This window comes from Bombus bifarius, unplaced genomic scaffold (genome assembly GCF_011952205.1).
Source record: "Bombus bifarius isolate JDL3187 unplaced genomic scaffold, Bbif_JDL3187 scf7180000008206, whole genome shotgun sequence".
Lineage (NCBI taxonomy): Eukaryota > Metazoa > Arthropoda > Insecta > Hymenoptera > Apidae > Bombus > Bombus bifarius.
Genome location: NW_022884510.1, coordinates 440,643 through 453,919, shown reverse-complemented (window position 1 = coordinate 453,919; position 13,277 = coordinate 440,643). Strand labels below are relative to the sequence as shown.

At 36.9% G+C, this 13,277-nt stretch overlaps 1 protein-coding gene across 5 annotated transcripts in view; it reads left to right on the top strand.

Annotated features, from left to right (window-relative positions):
* Nucleotides 1-690: 690 nt before the first annotated feature.
* Nucleotides 691-13,277, top strand: part of LOC117210499 (potassium channel subfamily K member 18-like) — a 32,461-nt gene continuing 19,874 nt past the window's right edge. For 4 of the 5 annotated variants that reach the window (XM_033453587.1, XM_033453590.1, XM_033453589.1 and 1 more), the window contains exon 1: nucleotides 691-2,125. The gene's annotated coding sequence lies outside the window, so the exon portion shown is untranslated. The remainder of the gene's footprint in view (nucleotides 2,126-13,277) is intronic. The other variant, XM_033453591.1, reaches the window with a different exon arrangement.

The following is a 13,277-nucleotide window of genomic DNA, read 5'->3' as shown; positions in this document are numbered from 1 at the left end:
ATTTCGGCGGAAACTTTTCGTTTGTCCGACTTTTTGAACGATTAAATCGCCTTTCTGTTCGTCAGGCTCGATACACCGCCGGTTGTCGTCGCTCTTCTTTATCGTCTCTTTGTCTTCTCTAACCGAGTGGATAAGATTTGTTTAAAAAATCGTGGAATTTGTCCTAGTATTTAAGCAGAAGATATTACTCGTGTTAAAGCTCGGTAGCTTGAAAGTTCGAATGAGAAAATGTTTAGAAAGATATTGGAATATCGATTTAGATTAATTCAACCTTTCCATAGCGTAACGCGAGAGAGACAAATTAGAAATTTCTAGTTTACCTATAAGTCAGGTCGATCGAACGGTTAACTGCTTAAAACAATTCTCAGAATTGGACGTAAAAGCTTTATTTTCGAATAAAATTCATTCTTCCGACGAATCACGAAAAACCATTAATTCGTTCGTATTCCAAAAATCTCTATCGACAACCTTCGATCTCCAAACCCCTCGCCATCTTTCAACCATCAAATACCACAAAGGAAATCCTAGAAATAAAACTAACAACGTGCAAAACTCCGTATCATGTACAAAATTTCTAAGCACCAAAGTAGCCAAAAAGTCTAAACGAATCATCGACTGTAAAAGCTAATCAAGCGTCCCACACGGCGCGAGATCCTCCGGTTCCATCCACTCGAACGAAACCTAACCTGGAAAAAGCCCTGAACAGAAGAAGGCTCGTGGCCTCGGCCTTCGACGACCCATTGGCCGCGGAGGAGACGAAGAAGACAGTCTACCAGAGGAATCACGCTACGTTTACGGTGGGGGAGTAGCGTTAGAAGGGGTGGAAGCGGCAGGAGAGGCTGCTGAAACGGGGCTGCGGCGTTCCTTCATGCGGCGATCTGGCCGCACGAGGCCGCGCTGGCGCAGCAACCTTCTTCTCCACTACGTTTGCGCGTTGTGCACCCTTCTACGGGGTGCGTCCGTGCCGGCAACGCTGTTCATGGACGGCAGACAGTTTCCACGGCACTCGACGAACGCCGTTCCCCGTCCAGTCGTGACGAAGCATTCCATTCGACCCTCGAAACCGCGACGATATCGCGTCCGTGACCCAACAAGTCGACCAAATCATCTTCTCGTCCTCGTCGTCGACCCTCAATCGCTGAAAACGCGAGAATCTTTTTGAAAGAAGCATCATCGTGGGTCGAACACGCGACTAGCATACTCCGAGGATGCTGCAAGCAACGTGCAGCAACGTGGCAAGCTTCTGAAGCAAGATCTCTTCCAGTGGAACCTTCGTTGGATCATCTCGTCTCTCCCTGGATCTGCTCGTTTCTTCCTGGCTCTTGCTACTTGTACGGGCTCGCGGAGATGATTCTCCGAGAGATTTAACTTTCTCGTCGATACAGCCCGTGTATTCTACCGGGAAAACCCAGTTTGGTGAAGTAAATCGTTCGTCGGAGAAAGATTTCGATGGTCGAACCGGTTGCTTGAGACGAATAACAGATGACAGGGTCGCGGATCGATGTAAACGACGAACAGGCTCCGGGCTCCTCGATCGCATCTGAAAGGTGGTGGCGAAGGGCGAAATAGCCGAGACGTGCACGGTTGATCGACTTATCGAAACGAAGATCCCTGTGTCTCGGGGAAAAACTCGCGACAGTACGAGGTGAGAAATAAAAGAAGCTTCGGCTACTTCTAAATAAGAAGTGTACTTTGAGAGGATTCTATAAGTGTTCTCTGAGAGGACTCTATAAGCGTTCTCTGAGAGGATTCTGTAAGTGTCTCTTGCACGTCAGATTCGGATCAGACAGATTTCCAGATCCGTCCAAAAGAAGCGAGTTACAAAAGATTTTAAGGAAACCAGGTATAATTAAGAAGCTCCTGATGCATTTGTGAGCTCAGGTTTCTATGAGATTTTTAATTAGACGAGAAAAGGAAGGATTTTCTATGTAACGATCGCGGTCGAACGAAGTTTTACGAGATCTTTTATTTGAAGAGAAAAGAAGGAATTATCTATGTAAAGATTGGATCGGAACAATTCGAGGAGCCGAAGGAAAAGTTTGCTACGCGTCGGTGAGGCGATATGCCCGGCGATACGACTGCGGGAAGTTGAGGACTGGCTTGGTACGGGGCGATCGCTGCCAAGGTAAGTAGCAAGTTACGCGACTCGAGTTTTCAAAGAAAAGTTTTTCGAACGTTTCCGAATCGATGCGCCACACCGGCCACCACAACCATCGGCATTTCGTACACACCTAGCACACACGAACACACGGTACGGCCTCGTGCATACGATCCCGGAACATCCAGACGATTTTTATCGCGTTGCACCAATTCCTACTCTTAACCTGTTAATTCTTAATGGGTCATCTTTTTACCAAAGATTTTCATGATGATTTGGAAAATTATGGGGAAAAATGTACTTATTATGTCGTTTTTCTGTGACGTTTAAGTGAAAATGTAAAAAAAAAAAAATGAAACGGAGCAATAAAGTATAGGATATTTATAAACAAAGAAATTATATCATATTATATTATAAAAATCCAAGTAACGAGATAATCTGTCTTTTTCGGTTAACAGATTAATACCTATACCTGAAATGCACGAGTATTTGAATATCGGATGCAATTCGATCAAGAACGAACGTTTCTCTACTATTAATTGTTTACCCCTTGCCCTAACTAGGATCGATAACTCGATATTTTTACTATTAGACGAAACGTAGTCGATAAATGAAATTAGTCGCAGTCACTGCAGTTGATGTCGGTAAACTTAATTTAGTACTATGTTTAAAGGAAATTATTTTCGTCTCACAAAGCACTTTCTTACCGACAAATCATATCGAAAAAGCTATGAAAGTGTAAATAATCATAAAACAATATACCCTAATCAATCGCATGAAACATACACATCTACCACATGACTCAGTCTATTCGGCAAAACAAATTTCGAAAATACTTTAATGTAGTGTTAAAACATTCTTTTTTTAATTTAAATCCCTGATTATCGAAAACAAGGGTTTTATTACTAATTTCATATTTCACGTTTACTCAAAAATTCCGAGGAAATTGGTCCATACTAATTAAGAAATATATTTTCAATAAATCTCACTAATTAATCCAAGTACTCGTTTACGCTTCCATACCTTCGAATAACGGACTGTGTTTATCAGTTCGGTAACTTTTTTCATTAGTCAACATATATTAAAAATTATTCCTAAAAAATTATTCCGCGGTAGCTAAAAAAAAATCTACTATTTTTTAATTTTCACCAATTAATTCAAATCCTCGTTTACCCTTTCATACTATAAAAGGACTACGTTATCGGAAATTTGCTGATTCTTTAAACATTCGAAAATACTCCAGAGAAATGATTCCAGCGAAATGATCTGTCAAGAATTATTTAAAAAACGATTCCACTTACCCAAGTTCTCGCATATAAATTTTCCAAGAAATTCCAACACTATAGTTACACCGATAGTTCTATATGTAGGATAAAATCTCATTAATCGATATTTAACTTTCATATAAAATTTAAATTTTATTAATATTTAATTTTTGTATAAAATTATAATCTAATTAATATTTAATTTTTATATAAAATTTAAATATCATTAACACGTTCAATGCAAAGTCGATAGATACATGGAAGAAACGCGTGTATGTATTCGAGCGACAGCCCCATCGAACGTGTTAAGTGATATTTAATTTTGGTACGAAATTTAGGTCTCATTAAGTAATATTTGATTTTTATATAAAATTAAAATCTCATTAACTAATTCAAATTTTCTCTCGGATTTTATCTTATCTGGTTCCGTGGAACATAGGACAAGATTCTATCGTTCGTAGAATATCGGGAATCGAGTAGATCGACGTTTAACTTTTCACGATGGGCGCGAGGCGAAGTAATTTCGTCCCGGTTGTCCCGTTCACCGTGTTAACAGCTTTCGATAAATGTCCCGTCTTTGTTGGCTCGTCCGGCTCGTTTTATGCCCGTCGATTCGTCAGCGAAACACGCTTTTACCCGCGAACAGATCGAAACTGCTTTTATCGAGTCACATTTTACAACCGAAAAACCGATCTGCCCAGTATCCTCGCTATCTTCTCTCTTAATACTTTCTGATCAATACCTGTCCTAAACTCTAGAACGTAGACTCTTTCGAATCTAGAATAGAATCTAGAATGGGAAATAAACAAGTTTTATGGAGTTTTCGATGAATTGTTATCAAATGTTAACGATAATGATTTTACATTGATAATATTGGTAATATTTCGACTTTTAAAGTTCAGATGTAACGATATGAAAGCCTGCAAAGTTTAAACATCGCGATATCATCATTTACGAATTCTAAGGTAAACTCTAAGCACGGTAACGTGATGATCTTTAAACTCCAAGGATGCGATCAAACTGCAAAGATAGTAACAAGAAACTGCTATTAAAATATTCTCACTGGATCGCTTCTGCTATTATCTTCAAAATTTTCTGCCTTCTAATTATTTCATCAGTACCTTACTTTTGCAATATTCTTGATACAATGATACAATATATAATAATTTAGTCGAAATATCCTATTCAAATAATAATTCAAATAATACTACGATATAGTATGATATAATATAATAATAGTAAATTAAATTAAGATCTACATCTATAGGCTGAATTTCTCGTAACAACGTTAACTGTGTTTCATTAGTTCTGTGTTTCGTGTTACTCTTAATAAGTAAAAATCTAAATATAGTAGTAGAAGAATTTTCTTATGCATGACAGTACAGACAAGCGGTTCGCATAAATAAAGATGTATCCCACGAGGGTACGTTTTGTACATTCTTAGCAAGATAGCACACATATTATGCATTCAGGCAAGCAAACGGCTAAAACTATAACAACAGGCAAATCGAATTTCTTGAGCCCTAACAGCCGTAGTGGGAAAAGAGCGAAGCAACAAATATAACAGAATAAAACAGAAAACAAAAGTTAAGTATTTCATCGTATATATTCCCTATATTAAAAACATTCTAGTGTTTATTTAGAGTAATAATTACAAACTAAATTTGATATGAGGACTTTTCTCATTTACATGCTCGGCTGCTGTCTCTTTTCAAGGAATTTTAACCTAACAAATAAAAGAAGAAGCTGCAAAGAATAGATAAGAAATGTTTAACCGGATGTTATCCTTAAGCAGTATAAAATATAAAAAATGTTAATATCTTATTACATTTCTCTCACAAATTCCTAAAAACGTAAATACCCACGTACCTCCTTCATATATCCCCAAAGATTTTAAGCTGGCAAGTAAAAAGGAGAAATTACGAAAATAAAAATTTCCCAACTTCTTAAATTTTATTAAAAGAGGTAAGGGATAGAAAACAAAAATTTCTAAATTAAAAGCGTCCTAATCCTATGTACAGCCATTTCTCTCAGAATAAAGATCCTAAAAGATCCTAACCATATATAAAGAAAATTAGAACGGTAAAAAATTGCTACATAAGAAATTAACTAACCGCAGGTTTTTTTCATATATCTCCAAAAATCTTAATCTGGCAAACGAAGGAGAAGAAATTATGAAAACAAAAATTTCTTGGTCCTTTAAACTTTATACATTCTACGCGTCTCTAAAAATCTCAACCGTGAAAAGAAAAGATAGAGTACTCTAAATTAAAAGCTTAAAAGCTTCCTAATCCTATATACATTTCTCTTGGCGATCCCTAAAAAAAATCCTAACTAAGCTGGAAGAAAATTAGAAAGAAAAAGGAGTGCTACGTAAGAAGGTGACCCCAGTTTTCCACAAATACTGCTACAAAATCTTCGCAAAACCAATTTCCATTTCGCCCTATCCATCAAATTCCCCCTCGTCTATAAATTCATCCTCGACTGTCTTTATCTCGCGAAACAAGGATACTCGCGTGAAAGAAGCGTCTCCGGAGTCGATCCGACGCAAAGGACGAGTCTGTCGATTCGTCAGTGAAATTCGCTTTTACTCGTCGTAAAGGCGCAGGCGTCACTCGCGCATAGATAATTCATAACGACGAAGCCGGCCTATAGTTGTCGTATTCCAGCACGCAGTTTCCTTCCAGCGACCCTTCTCCGCCTTTATTTTCCTTTTTCCTCGTTTCTTCGTCCTCTTTTCTGTTTTATTTCCCTCGCCTTCCTCCACAGTCAAGGAGAATCTCGCAGCTCTCGGATCTTTTAACGTAATTGGTTGCCGGTTTGCGCGAGAAATTATGAGTTTTCCTCCTTTCCCGCAAGAATATTGTTATTATTCCTGACTTTTGCGAGGGAAACGAGATTCCCTGGATACACGAAGCATCGCTGTCTCGAGGTTCTTTGAACGTGGACTCGATAAAAGTGGTGGTTCGAAGAAAGAGAGGAATTTCTGGAGATTCTTTAGATTTTCGTGCCAATCGCGTAGGCCATTAGCGGATAATGGTATTTTTGGGAATGCTGTCTGCGAGATTCAAGTAAAGGAGAATAATTATTTTCGAATTTTCCAAAATTTACTATTATAACGTGCTATTTTAGGCTTCCAAACTCTAGCGAACTAAAATCGTTTATTTATTTTAATATCGCTTTCCGTTCTTAACTGTTAAAGTTAGCAATTCAAACGCATTGACAGAAAAACATTTTGCTGAAAAATAAATTAAACGTTGTATAAGTTTTATAAGAATTCTATATAGTTATATAAAATATATGTGAAAATTGTAATCGTTACAATTCCCAAAAATTAAATCCTAAAAAATATTGAATATGAAGTATATTGATATCTGAAATATCGAAAAGAAGAAAGAAATACACAAGTTTCTATAAAGAAAGTTTTCAAGGGTAGGCCAAATTTTCTATGAATATAAAGATACCATAAAATGTAAAAAGTTCGAAGTGAGTCGAATACTTGCAGAGAATTAAATATTTTACAATACAAATAGGGTATATTTATTTTCTATGTTATTTTCAACGATACTCGAATTTTCCTAGATTGCCACTTAATCCGAACAACTTCTATTCGAAATAGTTATCGAAATAACGCATGTGTAAAGAGTTACGGAGGGAATATATAGGTCCCGGTCATAGCGGTTCGAAACGTGTCTGACAATAGACGATCCATTTTCCCTTGCACTGTTACATTTCGCTTCTCCGTCGTGCTTCTTTGTTCGGGTCAATCATTCCCTCCGCTATATTTAGCTGTATCCTCTTAATACATCGATGCATTATTTTGAAGACTGTACCGAATAAAAGTCACTTGGATTAATGAAAGCACCGTCAGCAGAGCTTCTATTTCAAATCCTCAAACGTTATCGCCCGTTTATTCCATTTCGAAGAATAACTTATTCTCCCTCTTTGTATGTAAAATCGCCGAGCTTTTTACACGGTGAAACGTAAAAAACGAAGAGAAATATCATTCGTATCCTTTCACAAAAACTTCCGCAAGTATTCCTGTTTACGTGATTTATTTTATATCAACGTAGGATATATATTTTTGTAGACTAAATTATTATGCAATGATGTATAAGAAATTCTTTTCCAATTTGATATATTTCAGGAGTCCCAACTATCACTGGCCGTTGTTATGTTCAATCATAGAGTTCGAGTATCGTTCCTTATTTGAAACATCTCTTAGTAATATCTAACAATTTTCTCCACAGCGGAAAATTTATAATAGAGTAGTAATTTTATGATATTCTACATACTACTTTGCGATATAAACGTGTTTTAATATTTCTTCTGACCCGGAATATTTTACAACAACAAATAGAGACTTTGCTCTGCTTCGGCTACTTTACGAGATCCAAAAATATTTCTTTCTAAACATCCATTTATTTGAACTAAACTTTCGCCAGTGTTGCGGTCAAACGAACTCTTGTCTATAAAAATTGTTATCTATCTAAACGTCAATTTCTATCGTATAAACAAAAAATTATAGCAAGCGGAAGCAAGAAATTGCCATCGTGTGAATTCCAGTTATACAAACTATTTGTCTTTCGTACTCTTTAGAATTTTTAGTCGATGAAACAAATTTCTCTACAAGTCGCATTTCTTCAGTTCTATCCAATCAAAATACGAAATTCCATAAAAATCCGCAGTCAAGATACGAATAGTATCCCTATAACCCTACGCGGTGGACCTTCCATGTCGGATTCGATTCGAATTTATAAGTGCATATTCAAGTTGATCCCATGGCTACATCTCACGTAAATATTGTACATATCTACGTGTCTTTTCCCTTCTTCAACACTAGTTTACCGGAAGTTCGAGGCTCTTGAAGTTTTGAAACATCTCAACTTGACCTGATTGCCTGTTGCGTGTTGCCATGCCTTATTCCATCCATCTATTTCACCAACCCTTTCTCACCCTCTCTGTCTTCCCCATCCTGCAACATTTCGAGAGACTTTTAACACTTCTCAATCCTTCTCACTCCGCGAGATCGTTAAATCTTTCAAGATGCTCCTCGATCGATCGACAACAGCGAAGAGCAAACGTTTCGATGGGCCAGGCATTAAGATTCCTCATCCACGGGATCCAGCCGTATCTTTCGTCTTATTTATTTACGCTACTCCATTAACGGTGGACGAGCTTTCCACGAGCATTCGACGTCTCATCAATTCGAAATAATCGATCGATTCCGAAGAATTCGTCGAATGGCGATGCCGGTAGGAAAAAGACGGCTAATCGGATATTTCAAATTCTCCGTTTTATTTTATTTTCTTCGATATAGGGAAGAAAGAATTTTCATGGAAGTAAGGAATGCTAGAGGAATTGTATAATAAATAGTTGGTATAGCGTGCTACGAGTTATAGAATTTTAAGAATAGTAGGAAAATAGTTTGCCAATTGTGGAAAATTCCAAAAATCGTGGATCGACCATTTAAAAGTTTAATACATGCGATAGTTATCAAAAATACTTCTACGTATTCTTATTAAGAGTTTCTTTTCATCTCGGCTTCTGCGTTTTATTTTCATAGCGTTAAATCGTTCTCGTCGTATGAAAGTACTTTAACGCTATACTATATCGATCTTTGTAGACTGCGGAATCTTTCTGCACGTAATACGATAACTAATAGCGACTAATTCCATCATCCACAAACCACCGTTTATCAGAAGAAGAAAAAAAATCCTAAAGACAAGGGTGAAACCATGGAAGAAGTAAAGCGACTCGTTTCGAAAACGAAGTTTGTCAGAAAGCCTATTTACGTTCGCGATTCTCACAGTTTCCACCTTAATTACAACCGACGTTGTTCGTCCCTTAATGAGAACAAAGAGCAGGCTGAATATTGAATTTCTGGCCAGGCATTTTTCCCGACTGAACGAAAATCCTCTTACGGCTTTCACGGGCGGGTATCGCGCGCGTAAAGCGCGGACTCTTCATTACGCCATTGTTCGTCGCGTGGTCGCTCGTTGTTTTTCTTTTTTCCACCCCTCTTTTCCCACGCTTTCATCCCTTTTTCTACCTTTTGTCCTGCCACCCTTTCTTTTCTCCCCTACTATCTCCCTCTCTCTCTTTTTTCATGACCAAAAAATCGTCGGCCGAGCCTTAACCGCTTTGAAAGTGCGACGAGAATCGCGACCGAAAGTTACGTTACAAAAATCCTGCAACCTGCGAAGAAAAATATTCTACGCCTATAATCACCTTTCTGTTTTCCTCATTTTTCAGTTTTTCCGTGGCTAGATGATTTCTATGTGGCGTTTAAATTTCCGCCGGGATAAACTAAAGAGGGTTTAGAAGAATTTAATCCTCGGTATTTAATCTTATAAAATTACGTTAAGATTAGATGGAAGATTAGATAGAAGATTAAATTGAAAAATACTCGTAGAAAGCGCTGTAAGTGCCAAAGTTGGAAAATTTTACGCCTTTACCGGGAAATGTTCTCCTTAGCGATGAGAATACAGAATGTAGTACAGAACTTAAGTGCAATTTACCTTCTTAAATATTTATTAATAATGTTAGAAGATGGTGTCGTTGGTATGTCGATCGCCAGATAGCCAAGCGCCAAGGAACATTTTTGGCGCAAAATTTTAATTCGAGAGATTTATTCGAGCTTTATATAGATTTCGTAGAAAAATGACCGTAGCGTGTATTAGTTTGCAACCAAAACTGCATATTTTGACCACGGTCACGTAATATTCAAATATTTCGAAATATTCGAACGTTGAAAATCCGTTTGTCCTATTCGTTTTAAAAATACGTGCAACGTTTAAACCAATCAGGAACCCTTAAATATTCCATTGTATGTATTTGTACTAACAATTTCAATCCCTACTAAAAAAAAAGAATTTATTCGATCTATTTTGGTGCGTGGCTAAATAAAACAGCCTAAAAGACACATCCAAGTTTTATTTTCCATCGTTCCGAGGGCTGACGATCGCGAAACGAACCCCTCGAATCTAAGTTTCGTGTCGCAAACCTCCATCTTCGTCTCCAATATCCTTCAAGAACTTTCCTTTCGTTCTCGAAATAATTCTCTTGAAACACCTCCATAAAGAAAATTCCCAGTAAAATCAAGAAGTTAATCGACGAAGGGAACATTATTTCGAAGCGCTACCGCGAACACAGTTTCGACGACGCAAGGAAATGAGGAAAGTTACGATCCGACGGGGAGGGTGGTTCGGTTGGAATAAAGTAGGGTGGTCAGAATGGAAAACCGTGTCGTTCGAAAATATTTTCTCGCGGCGTTTTATCGAGTTTCTACCATTCTTTCCGTTCGAATGCGCTCGCCGTGAAAGGCGTCGCCAAAGGTGGATGTTACGCGAGAACCTAGCCTCGGAACGTTCAAAAGTTAAGGGCAGGTCTATATATCGCGTGATACGTTGGAAATCCTATCGTATCGCTGGGCTGTCTGCGACCGAAAACTTCCGGACGGCGCAAACTACCCCCTCCTGATCCCTCTTAATTTATTTATACAGGGCGTCCCATAAATTTTTCCGCACAAACTTTCCCGACCCTGTCTTTTACGAGTAAAAATAAAACGAACTGGTCGGATATAAATATTCGTGAATTCATTATTAAACCATTCGTCCTAATCGCTTCTATGTATAGGTACTACTCGTTTCTAGACGCGTTTTTAATTTGCTTTTTGCTTATTCTTTAGGATAAAATGTGTGGATTAGTGGCGGAAATTTGGATTTTATTGAAATGGAATAAATTTTCTTTCGGGAATATTACAGTAATGATATTGATAGTAATAATGATAGTAATAACAATGATGACGATCTGTTCAGGAGCTGTTAGATGAATAAGCCCTGTATTCTGTATTTTCAAAGACATAAATGTACGTTTTTTAAGTCGTGCCACTATCAATGCCAAATTGGTCTTTACCAATAATACTATCCAAGAAAATTGTATTCGAGATTTTAGATTACAATTTTATATACCATGCATATTCTGTTTAAATCTTAATGTTAACAGAATACCTTTCTGTATAAATAAAACTTAACTCACCTATCTACACTAAACTTGGCGAATTCAATGCACCTAGGCGAGGGAAACAAATGGGACTCGACTTACCTAGCAAAAAGATAAACCGGATAGTCTTGGGATTTAATCCTCCGTCATCTGTTACTCCGGAAGATTCAAGAAACAACTAGCCATTTTTCTTGTTAACTTCCGGCGCACCGCTACAAGTAAACAAATAAATTAATCGATTAACGAATTTAGAAAAATATTTAGTCGATCGAAGGAAAGGATATCGCAAGTAAATGTGCATTTCACGTAGCAATGAAATCGTGAAATTTTCTAATCGGTACATCATCCAGTCAGAACGTGCATTTGTATGAAATTTTGGCAAAAAGTATTCATAAATACGTACGAAATACATTCATTTATTCGATAATATAGAATGCTGCTACTGGTAGAACTTTAAATTTCGTTGCACGTGAATCCGTTTATACCAATTTTAGTGTACAATTAATACGCACATATATGTATACATTATAACAAATGTATACATTTACTAAAGTAATGCATTCATTGTAACGCGTATAAATATGAACGCGTGTTTCACACGTTACAAATAGATATATAACAGTTATCAGGATGTTAAACGATATAAGAACTCTTACACTATAATATTTAATGTTTAAAAAATCTGTGAGCCGATTGAAACGAACCTGTTGAAGTCGTCCGAAAAACAGTATTCTGTCAGAAGAATTCGTTACCCAATATTTCCACGTGTCAATCTTTCCCCATCATCCATCATAAAATGAACACGAAAGACAAAAGTCGAGTATCAGTTCGCTGTAAATTTCTCTAAAGCTTCGCCAACCCTCTTCTGTCTTATCATCAACATCAACACACTAAACACCAACCAACCAAACCATTCCCACTCAGAGATGCTTCCAAACAAGAGACAATCCAAAACGACGAAGAACCTAGAACGATTAATCGTAAGAGGTGGTAACAATGGCGCTATATAACTGGCGATCGTAATCATGGAGCAATTTAATCAGTCGCGAGAGAGGAGTAAATAATAGGCGGCTACGGAAGTTCTTTCGGTTTTCAGATCGTTTATCACAGACAATAGCATTGTCTTTTTCGAGTAAATTACGATTAGACCGTGGATTTGTATACACTTTTGTTGTATAATTGTTGCATAATTGTATAATTTAAATGAAAGAAATTAAAGAAAAGAAAGAATTAAAGAATATATAAAATTTCCAAAGTACAATACATAAAAATATGTAAAACCTCCAAAGTATAAATATGCAAAAATATATAAAATTTCAAGGTAGCATGTTTCTAGCTAGAAATACGCAGAACTATGTAAACCTGCTCGCAATGCCGTAGAGCAAGCAATAAAATATACTGCTATATGAAATTTCTAAAGAATTTCTTTCTCGTTACAGTATCCGGAGGGTGAAATAAATCTCCGCCGAATTTCTATTTGTTTAGGAGGATTGTTCGATAGAATCGAGAATCAACGATTCTTTACAATAATGAAAATGTATTAATCACGTGGGAAACATATGAGAAAGAACGGTGCAATTAAATGAACAATACATATATATATATATCCTATATACATAAACACATTATTATTTACATAGAAAATGAATGGAAATATCGAAAACATTCTTAATCTTTTTAAATTAGCAGAGCATTTGCACCCGCGATAAATCGCTGTAGTCTCGATAAACTAAAATAATCACGTTGTATAAATAAATAAATACATTCGGTAAAAATAATAGACACCGGTGCACGCGTGGATAATTTTCGCTAGAGTAATAGCAAGATAAAACTGTTGGTATTTGTAATTATCGTTTAAGAAACGAGAAAATAAAGGATGGATAAGAGATAAGGATGAAGAGAGGAAGAGA